At 39.0% G+C, this 23,278-nt stretch overlaps 1 long non-coding RNA gene across 1 annotated transcript in view; it reads right to left on the reverse strand.

Moving 5' to 3' along the window:
• The window catches only part of LOC148517847 (uncharacterized), a 75,976-nt gene that overhangs the window by 24,963 nt on the left and 27,735 nt on the right, over positions 1-23,278 (reverse strand). The window contains exon 2 of the long non-coding RNA XR_015879247.1: positions 2,215-2,344. This is a non-coding gene — a long non-coding RNA (uncharacterized LOC148517847). The remainder of the gene's footprint in view (positions 1-2,214; positions 2,345-23,278) is intronic.

Raw genomic sequence — 23,278 nt, forward strand, 5'->3', positions numbered from 1 at the left:
AATACCAGGGGGAGTGGCATCGCGGAAAGAAGGCCACACTCTCTTTGCCATGTGCATCGGGTGACACCAACTCAAATAACGCCACTGCTTCTCACCCATCTGATCTTCACTATCTGTTTTAGTTTAAGGAAAGTTTATCACATATTTTGGGGATTACTTTCATTTTTTTTATGCAGTCATAATTTTCTATAATGTGAATGTACTGTATGACTAATAGAAAATACTTTACATTTTATATTACAGGTATTTCATTATAGTAATTAGAGATGTGCGGTTCGGTTCCTGAAATACAAGCACAATCTAACTCAGAAGTTCAAATAGTCGAATTGAATCCCAGTTCAGAATCACTTTGGGGTTCAGAGTGGAACTGAGTTCCTGGTCAGGTCTGCTGTCAGTTCGGAACTCGGATTTCAAAACAAACTCAGGTTTTGGATTGCATTACATTATTGTAATAGTTTTTTTTTATAGACTAATAGATTTTTAAGGAATCCAGAACCAATCCAATACACTTGAGGGTGGTTTGCCAAAACACAATGACATGATTATGAATAAGAATCAAAACACGGGGGTCTGCGCACATCTCTAATAGTAATGCTTTGAAAGGTTAAGAACAGACAGACTTGTACAATAGCAAATGTAACTAGCGTAGAAAAAATAAGATTCTCTAAAGTAGTCAGTGCATTCTACAAAAAACAGAAGTTGAGATTTCAAAATATTTGTACAAATAAGTAGCAAATGGCATTAATGACAAATGTATATACTATAAGGCAGGGGATAGCCAACCCCGTCCTTGAGGATACCTAACAGTTCACATTTTCCAGACACCTAGCTGGTGCACAGGTTTATAGTCATTATGACATACTAGACTATGGGGTCTAGTTACTAATCAGTGTTAGGAGACAGAGTGAATAGTGATAAGTCTGTGATAAGGTGCCAGCCAATCAGCTCCCAACTGTCATTTTTCAAACAAAGCCTGTGAGATGACAGTTGGGAGTTGATTGGCTGGCACCTTATCACAGACATCACTTTTCACTCTGTCTCCTAACACTGCTTAGTAACTAAGGGGTCTGTGTACTAAGCAGTGATAAGAGACGGAGTGAAAAGTGATAAGTAAGTAATAAGGTGCCAGCCAATCAGCTCCCAACTGCCATCTCACAGGCTATGTTTGAAAAATGACAGTTGGGAGCTGATTGGCTGGCACCTTATCACAGACTTATCACTTTTCACTCTGTCTCTTATCAATGCTTAGTACATAGACCCCTATGTGCTGTATGAACGATATTGGTGAAAGATTTCCCTTGAACTTTCTGTAGTGCAGGACAAATTATATATCTTTAAATATATCTTTCAGTGAAGTCATCCTGCCACATCTCTGAACAGGCAATTCTTGACACTATATTGTCAGATTGGCCTGCATGTACGGACAACAAAATACATAGTTAATGCCCCGCCAGAGCACACATAGTTGGTCGTTCACTGCATACACACTGAATGATATATCGTTGAACGATATCGTTGTCATCTATAAAAATTGTCTAGTGTGTATGCGGCTTAACGGTCATATTTTAAGATGTGGTGCATTAATACTCAACTGACACATTCTACAGATCCACAGTTGGTTTGGATATCATAAATTGGTAGGTGCGGCCATCCCTGTTTTATGGTAAGGTTTTGACTTATACAAAAGAAAAGTACACGATCAATCCAATAGATTGCGAGTTACTATAGGTAACATGTAAAATAAAAATAGACAAATCAGGCAATGCTGCTTTGTACCAAGTAGGCACAACAGAGAAGTTGAAGATTAGGATATTCATAGGCAAGGATATTCCAGATGAGTCGAAGGTCATAATTACAATCAGAAATACTAATATTCACACTTTCCTCAAGATTGAGTGCCAGAAAAGGGCTGTAAGCTCCTTGCTAAAAAAACATAGACATGTGATGTTTGTTGATGCTTTCTGATGGGTCTCTTGTATGACATGTACAGTACCAGGACTGGCCTGATTCTCAAGTAGCATAGAATATTCTGCAAATAAGTACTGAAGGTTGTAAAATACAGTACACGTCAATTCTTCATGACCAATAAATTAAATTAGCAAAAAGCATTGAGAAGTGAAAAAGAAGCCTTTATACACTTCAATTAGATGCTGTCATAGCAATCAATCGTCCAAAGTTTCAGTTTAATTAAAAGTACCAACAAATAAATCCTACCTTTATAGAGAATCACCCGACGTGCAGTTCAAATGATGCAGGACGGTTCCGGGAATAGCATGCATCAATGATATAATTGCATGGCGCCTCCTTCATGTCGCAGATCCCACAGTCAATGTTGCCCTAGAAACTGTGTGTACACATAGACAAACCCAACACCACAGTTAAAAAAATATATACAGAGTAATAAAACAAATTCAAACAAATTAGCAGCTAAGCAATAAATAAAACATGTATAACAAATGCACAATTAGTATAATAAGGCATCGAGTATAACAAATCTTAATATGTAAGGGGTCAGTAAATTATACAAGATGGAAATCTCAAACAGTAACTGTAAAACATATAGGTACATATCTATGGCTAGACCTCTAGATAATGGGTATATATATTAGAGAAAACAATTAAAGGAGAAGTTCTCCTTCAGTTCATGTGGCTACAGTGTGTAATCTGAAAATCCATTTAGCTTCTAATTGAAGCAGAGTTTTGTTCCTGTCACCTCCACGAGGGGAGATTGGGACATGATCAGTCATTTTATACAGAATAAAATTCCACCAGTTAAAATCCAGCCTGTGGAAGCCCAACAGGAGGAGATCCCAATGCCAGCTGGTAAGTATCCTAACCCTACCCTCTTCATTCCCTAACTCTAACCCTCCCTTGGTGGTGCCTAACCTTAAAACTCCCGGGGCGGTGCTTAACCCTAAATCCCCTCAGGGGTACCTAACCCTAACCTCCCCCCCAGTGGCACCTAACCCTAACCACCACCCCCCTTTCCCTAGCCTAACCCTCCCTGGGGGATGCCTAACCCAAAATCTCCCAGGGGTGCCTAAACCTAGCCCTGTGGCTAACTCCTAAGACACTCCAGAATTGCCTCATTTGGGATGGCATCTATTAGGATTCTGGCACTGGGATTAAGATAGGTATTAGTATTTCAACACCTATCTTAAGTCCCATGTTGGGCTTAAACGGTTGACATTCAGACCACCGGCATCTCGTCCGGCGGTCTAATAACTACATTCCGTTTTATACCTGATTATAGCCAAAATGTGTTAAAGACTTTAAAATGGTGAGCCACCAGTTGGTCATTTTCTTTACCATCAAGCGTTTGCCGTATATCTGACTGCCCCACAATACTTTATTATCTGACTCATTGTGAATTGTGTCATTACAATTTAAGATTGCTAGTGTATGGGGTCTGCTGGCAGCATTAGAGCTGCAAGGTAAGCAGGAGATACAGTGTCAGTGAAAGTACTACCCTTGATACTTGAAATTTACAAATGTAAGTGTAAATGACTATTGTATTTTCACTTACACTAAATAATGATGAATGAGCCCCTAATAGAAATAAAGGTTTTAGTTTTGCAGCCCTCAATACAAAACCAGTAGTCAATTACAATAAAAGATGTGTGTTCATATTGTTTCAGTGACAGACAGCTCATTCATCCCTAATGCAGGATTTCCAAAAAATCAGCCTATTAAAATGATGAACTAATGGAATATGGTTCAGAAACAGTGGGCTGAGTTTTTAAACAATTAGATTTATGCATATTTGTTTAATTTTTTTTTTAATCAAGCTAAAATTGTTTAAACCTAGTATGTATTATGAAATGTTTTGATGATTTAAAATTAGTACAGTAGGTCATGGTATATTTAATAAAATAAACAATGTCAGAATGTTTTTAAATAGCCTTTCTATTGTCAAACTGAGAGTGACAAACATGATTACTATATTTAATAAAAGTATTATTGAATTAATGATTTTAATGACATTGTTTCAATAAAACCAGTGTCAAATCAATAAGTCAGTGAGAAAAATAAGAACTACATACATAGTTACATGTTACACAGTTACATACAAAATAGCAACTGAGCCCAATTCTGCACAACTCTGCCCATAATGGCAGCAATACATAGCAAAGCCCAGTTTTATAGCTAAAATACAAACAGAGGACCATTCTTATAATGAACATGCCTAATGAAGAAAGAAAAGGTAAATGCACACAGATAACTTACTGTGGAGTTTCTGTAACAATGGTCTAGTTCTGCATCACATGGAATACAGATTTTCACGTTGTTGATCAATTTGCAATTGTACATGTGCAAAACATTCGGGAAGCACCAACAATGCATGTATTTCAGTGTGTATGCACAAAGATGCTGCAATCAGGACATATGGTATGAGAAAGGTAGCATAGAAGTGGAGGGAGTTCCTCAGCGGTGACTGTGTGGTGGCTACTAGTGCAGACGAAATGGTCCTTTCAGTAGGCGTATTATGGACGTGTCTATGCAAGCAGCTGCGTTCACAGGCTGTGTTTAGACAGACACTGCAACCGCCATAGGGCAGGTGCAATTTTTAATGGCATGACCGATAGTGGCGTATAAGGATGCACCATTTGTTATTATGGCATGCACAGGTGCTAAAGGTGGGTGTGTCTCAGCATGAATATACACTTTAATAAAGGCGCAGATGAGCGACGGCCAATACACGATGCTGCATGCAACTTAGAATCAGGCCCAACATTTAATTTCCCTGACCCTAGATTCCCAGAATGCTAGTGCTTAGCTCCCTCCATTTTGGATAGCTTGCACAACAGTGTTAGGTGCAGAGTCTTCTTCAGGCATCTTGTTTGGATGCTCATGATGTCAGTACTCAATGACATCATATGTTAGCCTCTGCAACTGTTGCTCTGAGAGTTCTTGTGGGCACTTGTACTCTTTGCCTGTCCAAGAATTCATAATGTGTACTAGCTGTGAGAATTTAACTTTTGGTTATTTTGTTGCTAAACTATGGCCTGATTAAGTCCCCTGTTTTCTCCAACCTTTGACCTCAAGTAGTTATCTTGACAACCCTGCTCTCCGGTCCTGACCATGGATTGAGTCCCTTATTTTACTACTTTTTCCAGTTGCTGACTTTGACTATCTTGTTAGTCTTACTTATGGACCTAAATATTTTAGATAAAATATAGTTTTTAAGCTTAGGTTGGTTATTTTAGATTTTACCTTTGTCTGGCAAATTCTACTTGTGTATTTAAAAACCAGTGTTCTAATATCATGGTCACATTTGTATACTAAATTGGCTTTTTTCATGTTGGACACACAGTCAAGCTCCATTATGGTGACTAAATATTACAGAAAAACCCATATTAATTACAAATAAGCATAGCAGAGAGCCCTTGGATTTATTTATGTATATGGAGCTCAATTTTTAAATTAACATTTTTAAACAACTTATAATCTTCTAGTGTTGTTGGGGAAAATAATGCTTTTATTAGTTTCTTCAAACAGACAGAAATAAAGATGGACTAATCACACCTAGGTTTGTTCTATGGTAAATCTATTTTTTGTGAACTTTGATAGGTTCCAGCCAACCAAATACTTTATACCTCAAAATGATTTTTAGAAATATATTGCAAGCAAGTAACAAGAAATATAAATAAATCTCTAAGATTATTCAATTTATCAGTTTGAGGCTTTGTTACATTTTCTTTTATAATTATGGAAATCTTTTAATCCCTTGAGTGCGGATGACAAGCGGGACATGTCATTCACGTATATATTAAAAATGCAGAGGAGGAGCCAAATTTGTCTTCTGTATTGACTTTAACACATACAAGTGCTTACCTAGAGCCCACTGGGGAGGAGACCACATATGATTGACATCATATGTTTTTCTCATTTTCAAAATGGCATGCCTTTTTGAGTAGCTTAAGAGGGCAAACACTTTATTGTGAACACCTGTGTTTAGAATTCTGATTGTTTTTCTGTTTTTCATGCTGAAGCATGACTAACAATATTTGTTTTTGGTGTTTATCCATAAAAAAACCTACAAACACTTTTTTGCCAATATTGGGTAAATACTATTGGCAGTAGGAGGCTGTACAAACAAATAAATTGTAATTCTAAATATTCCAAGTCCTCTTACAAATACAAGGCATATTTTTGTGGGTACAGCATAAAAAAGGATTACCGATATTGATGGAATGTGATCAGCACAAAAAAAGTGACAAAATATACTTGGCACAGGGGTGAGAAAAGCCTAAGCAGCGAATTAATAAAAATTATAAAAAAAATCTCAGATTTTTCAAGTAATTCTATTAAAATAAGCAATAAAATTGAAGGAGAATAAAAAAATAAGTTTTCTGTGTTACATTAAAAAGAAATATACAGTAATTGCACTACACACAACAGTGCAAATTACTATAAAAATAACATGGTCTATTGTGCTTTTATTTTTTATTTTTGATTGCAAAGAAACAATATTTTATAGACTTTTTCCCATAAATGTATAGTTAAAACTTAAGTTAACATAAGCAATTTGAGTGTTGGTGAGTTTTATGAGGAGTATGTAATGTGTCTAGCAAAATCATCAGCAAATAGATGACTTACTGTAGCTTTTCTACTTTTAAAACTACTTATTAGTTAAAAAATAAAATTTTTCCTCCACTGTGCAGCTGGTTATTGCTATATGATATTTAAGAGAGTTTATAGCTGCCAAGCTTCTGTTATGAACAATAGGACAAATAATAGTATGCCTCAGATTTGCCCACACCATGCCCAATAAATCCAAGACACAAAAATTCTGGGTGATGTCACAATACATTTACAGTGGCCAAGACCAAGAACAATCACATGAATAGGACTGCTGGCAGGTAAGTAAATGACCATTTGTTTTTCTAGATTTGTTATCTTTGGACATTTTATAGAACTGAAGCATTGATCATTATTTCTCCAAATATAATCTTCTTCCTGCATCATTTACTTTTGTTTGCAATTCAGACCCAAGGAGCATTTCATCCAGGAATATACACTTGGAAAAGATGTGATGGATAACCAAGCCCTCCAACATGACCCTTTCCATCTGGTACAAAATGTTCTACTCTGGAACTTCCCACATAATTTATTATTGCAGTTACCTGAGCTGAATTAATTATTGATCTTTTAGAACAAAAAACCTCTTGCATATCAATTAATTCATGCTGCCCAGATAACTATGATAGTAAATGTGTTGGGAACTTTTTGGAAAAATATTTAGCAGGGTGATAATTATTTATCAATCATAGTAAAACTATGATTGTGAGTAAGAGGATTTACGTTTGAGTTGCAACATAAAGAAAACTGAAAGGCTAGTTCTTTAATATAGTGCACATAACTTTTATTAGTTCATTTTAAAAACCACATTATTGTTAGTAGTAAAATCTTAAAATGCAACAAAATAAAAATTAAAGTAATGAAGAACAAAAATTATAAATAAAAGGCTGTGCATAGTCCCAAGATCCCTAAAAAGTGTGGAACTGAATTGTCTGACTGCAGATATTAATTGTAATTCAAAAACATAATAGTATATTTTGTATCTCAAGAGTCAATATGTTGAGGTGAGTTCTCAAATAGATTGTGGCTTCAATTCAAACTCCTCACACTCACTTACAAAGCCTCACCCAATCCCCTCCTATCTACATCTCTGACCTTCTCTTCCTTTACACTCCCACCCGCCAACTTCACTCCACAAATAAATGTTGCATCTCCTCCCAATTGATTACTTATACTGGTATAGCTTTTCATATGATTATTTGAGGTTTCCAAAAAAGTTAGCCAGAACAATGTTAAGATGTTAGTATATAAGCTGCTGCATATTACGCAGGTAAGCAGTCTATCAATTCATGCACTGCCAGTTGTTAATAGTGCTGAAAAATCTCTGTACTTACTGTTATACACAGTCCTAGTAAAACATGAACATAGCAACCTCTGTTAAGTGTAAATGGCATAAATATAAATGTGTCTTAGCGGTAGCATATGTAAATGGCACTAGCAAGTTTATAAGGATGCAGTTTACACTTAACATCAGTCCTTCTGCTCAGAGGCTTCCAGTGCCAGCAAAGCAGCATCTATGACAGTGTATAGGGGCCTGAACTCCTGGCTCCATGACCCCCGGTGTCCCTCAGTGGGAGAATATGACAGGAAGGGGCAGATGGCAGGCACAGAGGGCTGGCTGTCATAGGTAGAGAGCAGAAGGCAGGCTCTGACAGAAAGGAAGCAGAGGGTTAGCTGTGAAAGGTAGGAGGAGATGTTCAATAATGGTTAGAGCACACCTGCAGTTGTAGGATGGTAGGGACTTCTTTCAACTGGAAATATTAATAAACAAAAATGTAGGAGTGTGAGAGTTTCTGATGTGAAAAGATTAAAAGGGGTGAGTAAAAATGTAAATATCTAAAATGTATATAGTGAATGTATACTTATAATTATGAGGACACCAAGGCAAGGTTAGTTGCAGTTTCATGGGGAGTGCCGGTTTTCTAGACTGTGTATATTATATATAAAAAATGTATATATAGCATGTAGCTATATTATCTTTGAACCACGGCATTCAAACATCTTTGGTGCCAGTGGTATGTGACCACACCATTTAAATAATAAAAAAAAAAAAAAATCATACAAACTCTGCACTCACCATTATATTCCAAACTGTACTTTATTTAACACAACGCTTGGGACAGGAATGTGAAGTGTTGCACAAGGTGTTCAGATTGTATATACATAGTGTACTATGAAAATGGGGCCTATTCATCATCACTTAATTTTTACAAAAACAGGTGAAAATTAACATTTTCACCTGCAATTGTAAAAATTAAGTATTCGGGCCATTCATCATGAAGGTAAAGCAGGAGATTCCATAACGAAGGTAAAACATGTGCACTCCAGTCACTGCTCCAAAAGGAACAGTGAAAAGGAGCAGTGAAGCCGCTCTTGGGACAGCTGATTTTCGGATCAACTGTCACCGCACCGTAGCATTGATGAATTGCTCTGGAATCCGCGGCAAGTTAGAATGTTAATTATCGGACTCCGATAATTAACATCATGAATAGGCCCCAATGTATTTTATTCTCTTATATGTTCTCCTCTTGGTGAGATATACAGAGGAACTTTTTTAAAGATATCACTGTGAAAATGGACTGAGATTTATCATATCTCCTCCTTACATATTATGGGATTTTATTTTATAAATCAGAGATAATTTATAAATTGTAATGTCCTTTTATAAGTACCAGTCGGTTGTGTATAATTTTTGTATTACATTCAGTACACCATTCATCATGATCATAAATCAAAATAATGATGGCAAATGACATAATTCTTTTAAAAAAAAGGAGTAAAATAAAATGACTAATTGAAAAACAAAAAACTAATGAGACTACACATGCAGTCATAGCCTAGGCAATGTATAAACTCATTGAAAACATTGGTAAAATATGGATAAATCAGCAGTTTATTACCCCAGCAATCAGGGCCGGATTTACCACTAGGCAACCTAGGTGTATGCCTAAGGCCCGGCGGGTCCAAGGGGTCCGTGGCCGGGCCCCCTGGAATCCAGCCCTGGTAAGAACCTGCATTTGGAGCTGCTGCTGGCACTGTCTGGCGACAGGACACAGCAGCACATCCAGAGGCCTGCCCCTACCAGGTGGGGAGAGGAGGCGGAGTTTCAGGTCAAGGATGGCTTATCATTAGGCAGGGTATGCGGCCGACTGACAACACACCCATCCCTATTCTGGAGCACTGCTCCGTGAGTGCGATGTGGCGTCATCAAGTCACATCACATACTTATTGGGAGGCGGAGCTCGAGGATCCATGTAGGAGCAGGACAGGTCCGCTGTACAATGTCCCCAGACCCCAGCCAGCAGGTAAGTTTGCCGGTGCTAGTGGGGAGGGGAGAAATTTGAGGTGAGAGGTGAGGGAATGGGAGGGGGAGGGGAGAACGGTCTGAGCTGTGAGGGGACTGTGCTGAGAGAGGAGAGGGGTCAGTGATGTGATGTGAGGGAAGGGGGGGGGATCTGTGCTGAGAGGGTAGAGGGGTCATTAATGTGAGGAAAGAGGGAGTCTGTGCTGAGAGAGGTGAGTGATGTGAGGGGAGGGGGTCTGTACTGCGAGGGGAGAGGGGTCGGTGATTGAGGAATAAGGATGTTTGTGCTTTGAGGGGTCAGTAATGTGAGGAAAGGGGGTTTGTGCTGTGAGGGGTGGGAGGGGTTTTTTGCTGAAGGGAGAGAGGTCAGTGATGTGAGGAAAGAGGGGGTCTGTGCTGAGAGGGGTCAGTGATGCGAGAGTAAGGGAGTCTGTACTGTGAGGGGAGGGGGGTCTGTACTGAGGGGAGTCAGTGATGTGAGGAAAGTCAGTGATGCGATGGGGGAGGGTCTGTGCTGAGGGGGGTCAGTGATGTGAGAGTAGGGTGGTCTGTACTGAGAGGGGAGTATGTGCTAAGCGGGGTCAGTGATGTGAGGAAAGATTGTGATGGGGGAGGGGTCTGTGCTGAGAGGGGCCAGTAATGTGAGGAAAGAGGGGGTCTGTGTTGTAAGGGGAGGGGGTACTGTGCTGAGAGAGGTCAGTGATGTGAGGAAATAGAGGCTATGTGCTGAGACAGGAGAGGGGTAGGTGATGTGAGGAAAAAGGGGATCTGTGCTTTGAGGGGGGGCAGATCTGTGCTGAGAGGGTTTAGGGTGAGGCTGCTGGGGGTGGAAGGTTAGGGTTAGGCTGCGAGGGGGAGGGTTAGATTTATGCTGCAGGGAGGGAGGGTTAGGTTTAGGGGTAGGGTTAGGATACTTACCGGCAGGTATCGGTATCCTAACCTTGTCAGGATGCCGGCGTCAGGATTCGACGTTTCACGCCTGAATCAAATTAATATATAGTGCTATGGATTGTTTGAGGGAGGGGGGCCCCAAAACTTGTATCTTGCCTAGGGCCCCATGAGGTCTAAATCCGGCTCTGCCAGCAATCAGGGGCAAATGGTGCTGAGAGGAGACCTAATACTTTCAGCATGGGGTTGTTTTTTTCTTGAGAAAGGCACATTTTTATTGTGGATCATTCTCCTAGGGAGTACAGCCACCAGCTGAACAGGATAAGGCTGTGTAAAATAATGACAGGATGACCCAATCATATGGTATTCATTGTTAAAGTGTCAACAGCCCTTTCTGTCATTGCCTGGTGCAGGTAGACTTTTTTGAACCCAATTATTACCTTCTTTGATCATCTGGCTAGATCCAGGGAGGGGGGGGGGGAGGTTGCCAGTAGAACTCCCTCTAATACTGTGGTTTATCAGAATTCCAGGAGAGTAGGTAAGTATACTGTTCACCCCCCAAAAAATTGCAACTACCAGCACAGTGTGCTGATCCTGGAAACAATTTGAGATGGCACGTGAGGTTTTATTTTTTTTTACCTTCATCAACATGGATCTTGCTGTAGGGGGATGAGCATCCACAACACATTCACCACCTAACAGGTGTATCTCTGTTTGTTTTAACCTCTACTGGTCTACTTGGAACACCTTCTCTTGTGTTATTGATGTCCTAAAATCTTAATGTAGACATATTTATATGTGAGCATGCACAGTACGAAAAAAACCCCTGACACTTGCTCATTAAAATGAGCTCCAAAATGTAAATTTTTGTAAAAAATAAATTGTAGAAATCTATAAAATTATTTTTGTAACAGAGCTCTCAGTAAGATCTTGAGATGAAGTTGGATTACAGTGCATAAAGCAGATAATTCGCTGAGAAAGTAGATAACAAAATAACTTGATTGATGAATAAATTTCTTGCAGAAAATCTCACGTAAAATTGCTACCACTTACCCATACAATATATGCATGTAAACGGTATAAATCCTAGTGGGGAAAATGAAGTTTATTTTTATGCAAACTTCATAGAATTTATTCAAGTAAAAATACTTATTTTTCTAGTTCATTTGTCTATGTAAACTATTCTGTTTTAGAGCTGTTTGCAATTATTGTGTGCTACACTGTGGATTTTATTATCATTTTATAATGAGTGTATTTAAGGGGATGAACACAGGGTAACAGCACTGTGCTGCATATATTTTAGAGACTTGAGAAAACTTGAGCTATTTGTGCTAGTGACGTGTCTAGATTTCATAACTTTGTTTGCTCTCTATTCAGCATGTAATAGATGGCCATGTTATTTCTAGCTTGTCAAGACTGTGCATATAATGTCATTTCCAATGCAGGTAATCAACAATGAATAGAATATAATTTAATGTTGATTTTATTCTGGCAGTTACATTTTAGATTTGTATATTTTGGGTTAAATCCAATATTTTATTGAGAAAGCAATTAGCCAAGAACATAATAGGGCTCCTTTACTAACATTGCATTTCGGTACAAAATTTACATGAAATTATAGCAACCAATTATTTCCTATTCTGGAAAGGCAATAGAACGTTCTGGTTGGTTGTTGAGGTTAAATGACAATTTTGCACCTACAGTAAATGCAATGATAATTAAAGGACTATTGGCTGCTGTTACATAGCAGGTTTCCCCGAAAGGCTTTAGGAAATTAATACAGCCATTGTTATTCTGCAAAAGGAGATGGTTTTTCATTTATTGTAAATTACTAATCCATGTATTTTTTCCTTTTTTTACTTGAACTTTTCTAAAACTATAAACAGGTAAAATGACTAATCATGTATAATGGACCACTTATGCCCCAGGCAAAATGCCTGGTGCAGGTAGACTTTTTTGAACCCCATGATTACCTTCTTTGATTGTCTGGCTAGATCCAGGGAGGGGGAGGGCACGGCACTGCACTCTGTGACTGCACTGGCTACACTGTGTGATAGCAGTGGCTTTCAATTGGAAATGCCACCTGCCAGTCACATACACAACAGGCAGCCCCAGGGGAGGTGTCTCCTCCCTCTGGGACTGCCAGTCCGGGCTGCTATTAGCAGAGATCGGCTTCCAGGAGGAAGCCGCTACTCTGGCTTTTAGCCAGCCCTAACTGGCTCCTAGGGGCTGCAGATGATGCAGCCCTTTGGATGCCGGTGGCATGTGCGGCTCCCTGCCGCTAGTGCACATGCGGTGGTCCTGGAGCCTGACAGATTGATTGCACAGGTGCCGGGCCCAGGCCAGGAGCAGGTGAGTAATTGCACCCTCCCGTTTTCAGTGGCGGCAGCATCTCTCAAAAAAGAAGACAGGAGCTGCCACTGGCAATAACTAATAACAGACAGTCAGATAGGTAAGAGGACCCTGTTTGCAAGTTTACAATGTATAGAGAATAGCAAAGCACCATAACTGAAATTATATACCAGAATTGTATGCTAACATTTTCTCTAGAAACTAATAAAAAAAATTGCAAATTGATTGCCCCTAACTACAATTAGCACTAGGTCAGGCACTCACTGGAATTGCGCTACCATTTTTAACACATGTAAACATGCAAGTAAAACATGTGACAAGTCTAATGCAAATACATTTGATTTGCATTTGTTATTACTACTAGCATTGTTTCAAATAAAAATCAGAGCCTCTGATTCAGAGGGTAAGAGGCCTTACTGACCTATCTCACTCACTGTCTTAATAATTAATTCCACTCACAGCATGTGTAATGTGTGATAGAGTTGAGGTCTAAAGTTACCTCACATAATATATTAGAACAGAAAAAAAGAATGATGTTTGCCCATTCTTGACACTCACATAATGTGTGAGTCACATTCATTATTCCCTAGATGATAGATCTTCAGCCCCAAGACAATGATTCATTAGAAATTCAAAGTTTCAACCAACCCAGCCAGAACAATAAGAAGAGAAGAGAAGAGATATAGTACCTTAGTCCTGACCTAATTGAAGAGAAGACAGCAACTACTTCAATGATTATTTCCTAAATTCTTGAATCCAGGAGCCAGAAGAGTTGCTACTAGCCAATGACTGACTACTTCAATCATTTATTTTATTACACCTGACCTGAATCCCAGAGCTTGGGCTGGACAGGAGAGAGAGGAGTCATCTAAGTGGGATGGCATGTCGACACCACGGCACTGGAGCAGTTACTTCAGCAGAGTACAGTGACTCAGACCACCAGACGGGTGTACCATGCATTGTGACTGATCAGAGAGGGCAGGGATGTACTGATAATAACATCACTTGGGCTGTGCCCCACTCTGTCTCTATCATTTCCTGCCAGGATTCCCAGAAAATGCTCTCTGGAGGAAACCTGGCTAGCCTAGCTACATCTCTGGCTAAAACCCCCTTCAGTCAGGCAGCTGCACTGAAGGCTAGGGTTGTAACTCACTGCCCCTATCCTGCCCTGCCAGGATTCCTGCACATAAAAGTGTGGAGGAATTCTGGTTAACCTGCCACATTGTTGTTTATCTCCCCCTTCAATCAATCAGGTAGCTGCCTTGAAGGCTCTGGTCAGAACTCTCGATGTGATTGCATGGCTTGTTCAACCCTTAAAATGGCACTGTACTTAAGTACCCATCTACTTAAGCTCTTGTTGCTTATGTTTAATTGTATTTATGTGTGCTTTCCCTCATCTCTCCACAAGTCCATTTTTCTTGCTGCAACATTGTTTGCTAGTTTCTTCTTTTATTTTACTGGGTTTCAACACCCCATGCACCACACCAGGAGCCATTTTCAGTCCCTAGTAGTTTCCTTACTGCTTAATGTCTTACAACTACTAACTCTCTTAATTGTCCACAGTTTGTGGTGCTTGGAGTGGACATGCCTCCTATCCTGTATAGTATACATGTTCCCATTAACCCTTAAGGGATTGTTATATTCTTCTTTACTCCAATTTTACACTATTGTGTCCTATTTCCTATTTGTTCTGCCTCTTTTAATTGCAATGTTATTGTATGTACAATTATATTTGTCCATTAAACTACTTAACTCCTTGAGGTTGGCAGAGTTTCCCCCAGTTTACCCACTACCACTTTTTTTTTATCTAGGAAGGAGGTGCCTTATTTTTTTTTTACTGTTTTGCTTTATGACATTACTGTTTGGCATTGTCCTTCCTTGTTCTCCCATGCCCTCTGTCCTTGCCTCCCTCCTGCACTGTTCTTCCAGCTCATCTATGACCCCCTTACCTTGGTCTTCTGAAGCCAACACTTGCTGCCCTGAAGTTTTCTCCTCAAATTCTCATCTATACTCTCCATGATGAGCACGTAACATTTATGGACACAATAAAATAATATGTTTAGAGGACTGAACACTTTTGAGAAGAGCCAATATTATTGGTACTCTGAGAGCCACTAAAGTTAACAATGTTAATTAAAGAGATCCATTTTAGATAATCTGTTCTCCCGCCATGTTTTAGCAATTCTTTCTTCCCCACAGCATATTTCTGTAATAAACCCAACAGAGTAAATCCAAATGGGTGGCCATTTTATTTGCTACAAGGTTAGCTCATTTTAAGGTTACTGTGTATCTGTTGGAGGAGGGGGAAGAGTCTGCTTTTCAAATGTACAATATTCAACCTAACATTTACCATTGCGAATATTTACAGTACTCTCCCAACCAAAGTCAATCTGTCATCCTCAACCTGTTGACTTGAGTATCTCTATAACAGGCATTTGGGGCACCTATATGCATCTTGGATAATATATATCTGAGCATCTATACCAGTGTGAGAGCAGTTTATTTTGAGTCACCCTGACACAAATGCTTGGTAATCAGGCATTAGGCAGTTTAAAAAAAAAATAAATCTCCCACCTACGAATATATATATATATATATATATATATATATACATATACATATATATATATATATATATATATATATATATATATATATATACACACACACACACACACACACGAAGTTAAGGTGGCACTCAGACACAGCATCAAAAATAAAGACATTGAGCCTCCGCTTGTCAACGTTCCAATTCTATTTCAAGAATTTTCTTGAAATAGAATTGAAACGTTGACGAGCGGAGGCTCAGTGTCTTTATTTTTGATGCTGTGTCTGAGTGCCACCTTATCTTCCTTGATTATATTGTATGCTTTGAGGAAGGCACCGGACTATCATTACATTTTATAGGAGGTGGTAGTGCCGAGTCTAACAAATTTGTGTATATATAATTATATATATGAGAAATAGTATGCATGGGAGTGTGAACTCAGTTGTTCAAAAGGCTGAAGTTTTCTGCAGGAGGCAGTGACCAAGTTTTTTGTGGTTAACCCTGCGTCAGGTGCAGCTGGCCTGACAGGCGCCACAAAGCTGTTCTCGCTCACCTCTCCACCGCAAGGGGGCGCAGGGGCCTGCCCCTCCTAGTACCTTCCTATCTCTAGGTGCTGTTTGAAGCCCCCCTATTCCATTTTCCCGCCACCTGCGTGGAGTGCAGTAGTGACCTGCCTGGTCTCTCTGGCTCATTGCGCCCGAACTCGTATGACTTTTGAAGGTACGTATTTCTTTTTATTTTCTCACAGTTTTGTGTATTTTACTCATTTTATGAATGAAAATTACAAAGGTTGTGGGTATTTTGTGGAAATATGTAGGTTTGTCCAGAGTGGCCTCTTAGCGACACTGCACCCAAACTTCTACTCATGTTCATGTTTTCTCTTTATTGCTTCAGATTTTCTGCGAAATGGCCCGTAAAACCTACGATTCTCTCTTTGTACAGCCTAATGAAGGTCACTGATCACTTTAAGAGCGTTAGAATTGAGTTAATTAGGTGCGAATGATGATTTTATAACAGGCGCCTGTTAGGCGCACTGCGCCTGAACCTGGGAGTCCCAGAGGTGCGCCGGACACAGGGTTAAGAAATTACAAGTCTGTAGATATCGCCATTCCTTCATTGGAGAAACTACTCACTTAGTTCATAAGTCTTTGAAAGTGTGGATGTTCCGGGCAGCCAACAGCTGTCTAATCCAGAAAGCCTCCTTTTGTCACCTAATGTTTAAATGCCCTAGCATCCAAGCCTGGGGGTAATAGGGTAATAGGTGATTAAAAAGAAATGATGTGAGTGAGGAAATCAGCAATTAGATGGACTTGTTCATTCTAAAGGACTTCGAAGTACTGAGGGCGATGGTGGAGTGAAGAACTTTGAGCATAGTGGGTAGCCAAGGTACAATATTCACCGGGTTCTGGATTGCCTGTTCCTTGATCCAGATTCACTGCATGGCCTCTGCTCCATTTTATTGAGCTGAGTGGCTTGGTAGCAGCCACATATATTAAGGAGTTGAAGGCCTCCATGTTGTTTAAACATACGGGATGTCTAATTTCAAATGAAGGTGCTACCTACCTCAAACTCCCATAACAAAATCAGTATGTTGTAGAATCATTGGAGAGGAAATCAAATAGGGAGAGCTTGGAGAAGATATCATGCACTAAGCCTTGGAGAGTGATAAAGTGGAGAGCTATAAAGTACTAACCAATCAGCTCCTATTGCCAGTTTTCAAACTCAGCATGTAAACTGACAGTATCTGATTGTTTGGTAGTTTATAACTCTCCACTTTATCTTTCTCCAAGGCTTAGTGAATCTCTATATTTTGGGAAGGGATTTTATATTGAGGACTCCAAGTCCTTTACGTTTGAAACCAATAAAAATAATTTGCACTAAATCCGACAGTTTGTTACGTGGTCAAAAGCATATAGTAACAAAAGCATTTTTACTAAATTGCTATTTGATAAGCTTATCACAGATGGCTGTATGGAATACACCATCCTCAGGGTAAAAAAATGTAGCGTTCTTTTGTTGCTACAGTACATTTATTACCCTGGAGATGTTGTACAGTATTCTATACACCTAATTTTTTTTAATGTAACAGTTATTACAGTATTTTGAATAGAAATATTTATTCTACCAACCATGGGTACCATCCTTCTGTCGCATTGTATATGCATAGTAAATATTGCATGGCTGTGTTATGGCATTGCATCTGGCAATTACTTTGTTCCTCACAAACAGTGTGGGGGAGAATAAAGTCAACATAGTTTCAAACAAAAAATAAAAAAATGAAAATATCAACAGTGGCTTTAGGAAAAATGTTTTGACTATGACGACCAATAGTTAATATGTCTGGCAACTAAATTCATTGCAGATTGCTTACAGAAGAAGAAATAAAAAGAATGAATTGTAATTGTGCATAGAATTTTAAATATCTAAATAGCAGCAACAAACAAATGCAGAAAACTGTACAGAATTAATATCACACTAGTAAATGCTGCTCTAAGTGGACCACGCAATTTTTGTTCTCACAAGCATTTCATTCCTCCTCCAGCTTCTCTCCAATCAATGAGGAAATGTGAGCCATGCTGCAAAACCATAATTACAGGACTTTGCAGATCAATTTTGAATTATAGAAACAACCCTGCAACAACTGTATTGTGAGGCTTTATCTTTCTTACATAACAATTTCTGAGCCTTCATGTTGCATAGCACTATAAAATTATTTGGATTATTGAAAATGCAACTGTAAAGCTTTTTGCAGTATGGTATCTTATAATGGGCATAGTTGACTTGTATAATGTACCTTTAATTACACAAGCAGATTGAACACATGTTAATCTTGTATTATATTTTATATTTGTTTTGCTGGACTATTAAACATTAGCAATCAATGAGAACTTTTACTACGATTATTTATCTACAGGGGGCAATATTTATTATTTACATAAAGGGGACACTGATATTTTTTATTTTTATAAAAATTGTACTTCTATAAATGTAAGTTGTTACAGGAGCAACACTTGCAGTGCACATATTGGTGTTTTTAGCTGTACAAGCATACAAGAACAGTCATGTGCTGTCAGTTCATGCTGGCAATTCTTGTACCACAAGTGCTTGCACTGTATTTTACACATTTTACTATGGCATCCATTGGCCAGGGTCACAAGTAGGGTTTTTTCAGGGCCCTCTTTCATTGTGCAAAATCACAACACATCACACAGTTTTAGTTGTCTGTCTCTAAACCTCAGGGTAGTAAATCCTCAGGTTTAGATTTGTAAACCGCATAAAAAGTATCCCTTACTACGCCTGAAACTGATCAACTACAGAATGATGTTGATATTGTGAGAGAAAACCTGGAAAAGGATTTCCATGCAAATCCATGCTGTACTGTAATTGTAAATTAGCATTTTTTAAATATTTATAGTCTACGAATAGAGCTGGGGTGGTGAAGGTCTATTTATTCCACAGTGAGGTGTAATTGGGGTAGGACTGGGAAAACTTCAGATAGCAAAGTGTGCACATATCTGAGGCCTAATGCTAAATGATAAGAATTTTTTGCAAAACAATTTTGAAAGTATTGCTCATCTCTAGAACCGAAGTAATGTAGACAATGGTATCTAAAATGGAAAATCATGGGGGAGCATGGCCAGCATTCTACTATGTCATCTTGGTCTCTCCCTCCCCACTGTTGAAAACCGTAAAATACAATATTTTACAGCAGCATCCAACATCCCAGCCGTCCACTTCAGTTGTTAATGTGTGACTCTGGGAGACCCTCACACTTTGTCAGGATACCGGGAGAGCCCCCTAAATTCGTCACTCTCCCGGCTGGGAGTATGATATCTCCAAGAAACTTGATCAACAGCACAAAACGTTTCAGAGTGGTCCTAAAGCAGTCAAACTCTTTAGGATAAGATATTAAATAGTACAGAGCATTCTTGAATTGAAGAAGCTATGTAGATGTCAAAAGCTACAGCAACTTTTTCATGCCCTATGCAGTTTTCCCCATTGCTTAGAGAGTGCCCCTGGAAAAGCATTTCTTTTGCAACGTGCAACACTCAGGTTTAAGTAGGTCCCGTTATAAGAATGAACCAGATCTGTGATGGTGTAAAGTTCAGTTTTGTTGTGGAGTGGAAATGGTTATGAGCTCCGAGCCAGTAGAATTAAATGTGTCTGCACTGCTTCCCAAAACTCAATTTAAACGGTTTATATTGCCTAACTAATTTTTTCAATTTGTGCTAACTATGGTGTATGATGGGTCCAAAACTGTTTAAATAGTGGCTGTGAAACTAGAAATTATGTTTAAAGTAATGTTAACTGGGACAGAACTGGTGTCATATAGACTTCTCCACATCATATGTACCAGCTGTCCACTATATAACTATGACTCCCACTATTACAGTGGTGCTTAAAAGTTTGTGAACCCTTCAGAATTTTCTATATTTCTGCTGAAATTTGGCCTAACACTACCTTCACACAAGTCCTAAAAGTAGATAAAGAGAACCAAATCAAACGAAAAAATTAGACATGCTCTTTGGAAAATGATCCAATATCTCATATGTGAGTGGCAAAAGTATGTAAAAATTTGCTTCCAGTATCTGGTATGACCCCCTTGAGCAGCAATAACCGCTTCTAAATGTTTCTGGTAATTGTTGATTAGTCCTGAACATTGGCTTGGAGGAATTTTACCCCATTCCTACCTACAAAACAGCTTCAACTCTTATATTGTTGGGTTTCCTCCCATGAACTGCTCGTTTTAGGTCTTTCCACAACATTTTGATTGAATTATGGTCAGGACTTTGACTTGGCCATTCCAAAACTTTAAATGTATTCTTCTTTAACCATTCTATGGTCGAATGACGTGTGTGCTTTGGGTCGTTGTCTTGCTGCATGACCCATGTTGTGTTGCGATGCATGTCATGGACAGATGTCCTGACATTTTCCTTTAGAATATTCTAGTACAATTCAGAATTCATTGTCCCATCAATGATGGCAAGCCATCCTAAGCCAGATGCTGCAAAATAGGCCCAAACCATGATACCACCATGTTTCACAGATGGTATGAGGTTTTTATGCTGGAATGCAGTGTTCTCCTTTCTCCAAACAGGATACTTCTCATTTAAACTAAAGCTCTATTTTGGACTAATTTGTCCACAAAACACTGTCCCAATAGTCTTCTGGCTTGTCCAGGTGATCTATATCAAACTGCAGATGGGCAGCAATGTTCTTTTTGGAGAGTAGTGGCTTTCTCCTTGCAATCCTGCCATGCACACCATTGTTGTTCAGTGTCCTCCTGATGGTGGACTCATGTACATTAGCTAATGTGAGAAAGGCCTTCAGTTGCTTAGAGGTCGTGGAACTTGGGTTCCTTAGTGACCTTGCAAACTATTAGACACCTTGATCTTGGCATGATCTTTTTTGTTTGACGACTTCTGGGGAGGGCCATAATGGTCTGGAATTTCCTCCATTTGTACACAATCTGTGTGACTGTTGATTGGTGGAGTGCAAACTCTTTAGAGATGGTTTTGTAACCTTTTCCAGCCTGATGAGCATCATAGAAATATAGAGTTTGATAGCAGACAAGAACCACTTGGCCCCTCTAATCTGCGCCATTTTTAAACATATTGTTACCTCAACCCTTATTGATGCTTACTTCTTCTGAAGGATATCCTTATGTTTATCCCATGCATGTTTAAATTGCTATACTGTCTTAGCCTCTACCACCTCTGATGGGAGGCTATTCCACTTGTCCACTACCCTTTCTGTGAAGTAATTTTTCCTCAAAATTCCCCTGAACCTACCACCCTCTAGTTTCAGATCATGTCCTCTTATTCTAATACTTCTTTCTTTGAAGAATGTCTCCTTCCTTTACCTATATGTGAACGTTTCTATCATATCCCCCCTTTCCCTTCTCTGCTCCAAACTATGCATATTAAGATCTTTTAGGCTTTCCTGGTACGTTTTGTGGTGTAGACCTTGCACCATTTTAGTCGCCCTTCTTTGTACAGTCTCTAATGTATTAATATAATTCTGGAGATATGTCCTCCAGAACTAAACACAGTATTCGAGATGAGGACATACCAATGACCTATACAGTGGTATTATCACTACTTCCTTTCTACTATGATTCCTCTCCCTATGCAAAGCATCTGACTGCTTTGTTACAATGTTTGCTTGCCTTTAAGTCACCTGAAATAGTGACTCCTAAATCACTTTCCTCTTCAGTAGTTTCCAGTATAGTGCCATTAATACTATATTGAGCCTTTGAATTGTTGAGACCAAAGTACATGATCTTGCATTTTTTGGCATTAAACTGTAGTTGCCACATTCTTGACCATTCCTCTAGTCTACCTAGATCAATCAATCATTTGTCTTACCCCTACTGGTGTATCTACTCTGTTGCATACCTTTGTGTACTCTGCAAAAAGGCATAGTTTCCCTTCTGTCGAAGCCGGATGATTGGCTGAGGCAGAATCTGTTGGATGATTGGCTGAGGCAGAATCTGTTTACAGTTGGAATCTGCAAGACGCCATTTTGCATCTGATCTCCCAGCGCCATTTTAAGTTACAACTCATGAGCTAAGTACAGATGGCAATGTTTTTGGTAATCCTTTTAGAAGCCATGACAAGCCCATTCTGGGAACAACCTTGCATAGAAAAATACCAAAACAAAACACAGTATCAGTTAGTAACTAGAAAAACAGCTTCCTGAGAAAAGTAATTAGAAAAAACAATACACCAGGAACTGTGGGTGTTTTTGCATGTAAATTAGGAAACCTCACATGTAGGCAGGTATAGCTATGGCAATTGAAATATAACCCAGGCAATGATCTGCACAATTGAATTTGTAAAGAGGCAGAAGAAAACCTTTAGTTTCACTGTCAGACAGGCTCAGTACTAATAACACATTGCATTGCAGTTTAAAAATGTTAGTAAGGGATGATATATATATATATATATATATATATATTACACAAATATATTAAATCCATCATAAAGACTCACATGCATAAACACCGCACAGTTGTGCTGTTTCACTCTACAAATAAACGCACCACGCATATTAGCAACATTATGCAATATTCTCTTACATATACACAAATTGCATGAAAGTTTCCCTAATATTAAAGTGTAATATTCAAGGTTTACTCAGTGATTATTAATGTGGTGAAATAAAGATTATTTGATATCTAAGGTTTAGCACATGATAAGCCAACCATGTTTGGTAGCATACTGATCTACTCTGTCTCAACAGCTTTCCGGTGTCATCGGTGAGAAGATCGCAACATGCATTCTCAACTTATGGACTGTATAGAGTTAAAACACCAAAATGTACTTTGTAATGTTAGCAGTTGCATGCAGGGGGAATAAGGAGACAATAGGCTGTCGGAGGCTGACCTGTGTCCATTTGAATCAACCTGTTAAATATCCTGTAACAGATGCACCCGCACTGGGAACCAATGAAACCATGCCAAACTTACAATCTGGAGTCTTCATGCTGATGGAGGTTTCTTATTGATGCCGGTAACTGGTCCCAGTGCGCATGCGTATGTATAACTGTACCTTCAGTCTGTATAATTTCTTTGCGCTAAATTGTCTTTAGATCACAGCATG

The sequence above is a fragment of the Taudactylus pleione genome, unplaced genomic scaffold (assembly GCF_031769625.1).
Source record: "Taudactylus pleione unplaced genomic scaffold, aTauple2 ptg000207l, whole genome shotgun sequence".
Taxonomy (NCBI): domain Eukaryota; kingdom Metazoa; phylum Chordata; class Amphibia; order Anura; family Myobatrachidae; genus Taudactylus; species Taudactylus pleione.